Source organism: Silene latifolia, chromosome Y (assembly GCF_048544455.1).
Source record: "Silene latifolia isolate original U9 population chromosome Y, ASM4854445v1, whole genome shotgun sequence".
In the NCBI taxonomy this organism is placed as follows: domain Eukaryota; kingdom Viridiplantae; phylum Streptophyta; class Magnoliopsida; order Caryophyllales; family Caryophyllaceae; genus Silene; species Silene latifolia.
In genome coordinates, this window is record NC_133538.1 from 357,452,533 (window position 1) to 357,456,828 (window position 4,296).

At 38.4% G+C, this 4,296-nt stretch overlaps 1 non-coding gene across 1 annotated transcript; it reads left to right on the top strand.

The window, feature by feature from the left end:
• The first annotated feature begins 2,268 nt into the window (after positions 1-2,268).
• On the top strand, positions 2,269-2,375 carry LOC141635560 (small nucleolar RNA R71). The gene has a single exon (XR_012540238.1). It is a non-coding gene; the product is annotated as a small nucleolar RNA R71 (small nucleolar RNA).
• Positions 2,376-4,296: the final 1,921 nt, after the last annotated feature.

The following is a 4,296-nucleotide window of genomic DNA, read 5'->3' on the forward strand; positions in this document are numbered from 1 at the left end:
AATGGTGGTTTAGGGAGGACTCCACCAAACTCTCATTCATGTACGAGATGTCAAGGAGGCGTAGCCAAGGTGTTGTTGATGTTGCTCAACACCTTGAAGAAGTAGTCGAAGGCTTGTTCATTGTCATTATATAGATATTCAATAGACCTTTGCATATGTTGCTCTTCATTGTGGTGACTTGAGTTAACATGATCACCAAAGCCTTGGTCTTGGGTCATAGTATTACCAATATAAGGATTGAATAACCCTTCAAACTCATCATCCCATAAACCGCATACTTCATTAGCTTGCTTCCCAATAGTATCATGGGTTGATGAGAACAACTCCCGTTCCTTCTTGTCATTATGGCCGATGAGGCCTTCTCCTTCTCTTGCCATGAGTGGTGGTGAGCTTTTTAAGCTCTCATTCTTGTTAAAACTTTCTTGCTCTTTGGATGGAGCATCTTGGAGATTATCCATTTTCTTCTCCCATATGGGTGGTGATTCTTTACCCATAGCTTGTCCTTTGTATTGAGATGCCAACTTCTTCCTATCACTTTCTCGGCTATAATGATCAACCATGAAACATGGCTCATGTAAGCGGGGAGCTCTCATTGTCTTGTCAAGGTTAAAAGTGATTGTTTCATCTCCCACTTCAAGTATGAGCTCTCCATGTTTCACATCAATCACCGCTCCTGCGGTGTGTAAGAATGGTCTTCCTAAAATTATAGGAATGTTGGAGTCTTCCTCCATGTCAACAATAACAAAGTCCACCGGGATGAAGAACTTGCCAATTCTTACCGGCACATCCTTCCATACCCCTAAAGTTGTCTTCGTTGACTGATCCGCCATTTGAAGTGTGATATTAGTGCACTTAAGTTCTCCCATTCCTAGCCTTTTGTATACCGAGTATGGCATGACACTCACACTTGCTCCAAGGTCATATAGAGCTTTGTTGATTGTAGTGTCACCAATGGTGCATGGAATAGATAAACTTCCTGGATCCTTAAGTTTTGGAGGTTAACTTCCTTGTAGGATGGCACTACTCACCTTAGTGAACGCAATAGTCTCTAACTTCCGGATGGATTTCTTCTTTGTAAGAATATCTTTCATGTATTTCGCATAGGCCGGAACATGGTTAATTAATTTGGGGAATGGGATTGAGACTTTCAAGTTCTTCACAATCTCCATGAACTTTCCAAGTTGTTCATCGAACTTAGGATTAGCTTGACAACTTGGAAATGGAAGTCTAATCACAACAGGCTCTTTCTCCTTAGCCTTCTCTTCATTCTTCTTCTTTGAAACTTCTTGAATGGTGGTGGGTCCTTCTTCTTTCTTAGAGTTTTCAACTCTTTCCTTTTCATTAGCATTCACAACATCTTCATCAATGGGCCACTTCGGCCCTTCATACCTTGTACCACTCCTCAAATGGATGGCACTCATCGACTCATATCTTGAGGGATTACCTTGAGGTGGTAATTGCCTCTTTTGTCTTTGAGAACTAGAAGATGCTAATTGAAACATTTGGGTTTCCAACATCTTTGTGTGAGCTAGTATGTTGTTGATGGTGATGTCTTTTGCTTGGCTATCCTCTTGCATTTGAGTGAAAAACTCTTGTTGGTTCTTTTGCATTTGGAGGACCGCTTTTTGAACATCAAAACCTTGGTCATTTGTTTGATTGTATGAAGGTTGGTTTTGATAACTTTGGTTTTGATTGTAAAAGGGTCTTTGAGCTTGGTTTCTCATTGGAGGTGGGGTGTATGTTTCAGGGTTTTGAACATTTTGACTTTTGTATGAAAGATTGGGGTGGAATTTGGTATTCTCATTGTAATAGTTGGAATAAGGGGTGCCACTTTTGTATGCTTGTAAAGCATTCACTTGTTAACTTGTTCCCCTACATTCACTTTGGTCATGTCCTAAAGTTCCACAATTCTCACATACTCCACTTGGACTTGATGATGATGCCACCATAGCATTAAAATGTTGCTTGGGTGATTTGGAGGCCTCTTCAAGTTTAGCCATGGCCTTTTCAAACTTCAAATTAATGGTATCAATATGAGCACTAAGTTGAACACCCAATTGAGTAATTGAATCCACCTCATGTTTTCCTCCTCTAGTAGCCTTCCGAGGTCTACTATATTGTGAGTTATGGACCGCCATTTCTTCAATTTTGTTCCATGTTTGATTGTCATGAACTTCGGTGATCATACCATTTGATCCCATATTGAGAATGTTTCGGGAGTCTTTATATAGACCATTCCAAAATTGTTGTACAAGGAACCACTCGCTAAGTCCATGGTGTGGACAAGATCGACAAGTGTCCTTGAATCTCTCCCATGCTTCATACAAAGATTCCTCATCGCTTTGTTTGAACCCGGTGATTTGGGCTCTCAACATGTTAGTATTTTCCAGAGGATAGAATTTCTTGTAGAAAGCAAGTGCCAATTTCTTCCAAGAATCAATACCAAGAGTATCCTTATGTAGGCTCTTCAACCATTGTTTCGCGGAACCAATCAAATAAAAAGGAAATAAGACCCATCGAATTTGGTCTTGAGTAACTCCGGTTTGAGAAATCGCATCAAAATAGTCACAAAAAGTCTCCATATGAGAATGAGGGTCTTCACTAGGCAGCCCCCCAAATTGACTTCTCTCAACTAATTGTATAAATGCAGATTTGGCAATGAAATTACCGGTTAAGTGTTGTGGTGTAGGAGTACTATTTGGTAGGTTCTCCTCGGTTGGCACGGAATGTGATGAAAATTTAGGCATTGTGGGTTGATTTTGTGGTGGGTTTTATATTGGGTTATCCTCTCCTTCTTTTGCAAAAGGGTTGATGAACACAATGTTATTTGGCTAATTGTCCATAATCTCACCAATACCTCTCAAAGTATTCCTAGCAAGTCTTCTATTGTTGGTCAAAGTTCTTTCGATTTCAAGATCAATGGGTAACCAGTTACCTTTTGATCTCCTAGACATGCAAAATATCAAACAACTCGAAAATAATTGGAACAACCTTGAGGAGATTGACTTACCCAAGGTAAAGAAAGACACATCTAAAAACAATTAAAGAAAATAAAACCAAGTTAACACCGTCCCCGGCAACGGCGCCATTTTTGGCTCGGCGTAAAACTCGTCGTCAAAAGTTACCCAGCCAAAACAATATTTATAACTTCACCAACTACTCTTAGTAAAGAGGCAAGCAAAGGTCGGATCCCAAGGGTCGGGTATTGACGTAGGATTTTCAATTGTAAATGGTCATGTCTTAGGGTGTCACAATTTGGGGTTGAGATAAGAGATCAATTAAAACTAATCAACAATAAACACAAAGCAAGGTAGATAAAATGAAGGTGTAAACATTTGATTAAAAGCACTAGGGTATCATGGGTTCATAAGGGAATACATGGGAGTTGATCATACAAACATGTTCTCGAATTATAAGCAAGCAATTATTGTTGTGATGGGATCGAGTTAGTGTATATCTTACAATCCCTAAGAAGGTTTGGGTCCCGTAGGCGAATCGATTAGATTATACAACACCTACAAGTCGACTTAATCCTTCCTATTCAACATTATGCATGGTCTAATGAGGCTCGAGTTGGTTTATGTCTTACAAGCCTTATTGAAAAGATAAGTGATGGGTAAAAAATGCAAGGATTCATAGGCTCGCATTTTATCAAACATAACATGTGCATAAGTTGAAATCAGAACAAGCAAGCAAATAAATTATGTGAACATATTAGATTAAGCATGAATCATTCCCCATGTTGGTTTCCCCTAATTACCCATTAACCCTACCTAAGGAAACTACTCACTCATGATCAAGTTTAACATGCTAACAAGGTTGTCAATCACATTAACAAGGCAAAACATGATGAATGAATGAAAATGATTAACAATAATTAAAGCAAGGATTAAGAGAATTATACCTATGGAGATTCCAAAATAATAATGCAAAGAATAATAGAAGTACTTGATGATTGATGGAAGGTTGTCAATCTCCCAATAAACCCAAATGATCTTCTAATTACCCAAAATAAATGATAAAAAATAGAGAAATTAAGGAAAGATTAAGTATTGAGATTTGTATAAAGACTAGATTAAGCGTTGATTACAAGATTAAGGAATGATTACTAATTGAATACAACTTAATTAAGAGAGCATCCTAATCTAAGTAGTACAATGGGGTATTTATACTAAAGATTAGGTACATAAATTAGGGTTACTAAGGGCTTAAATGACTATTAAGTCCTTAAGAAAAGTTGAGGAAATGCTCCTCTCGAAAGAAATGAGCATCTCCGTTTTGCTAGTCTTGCCATGA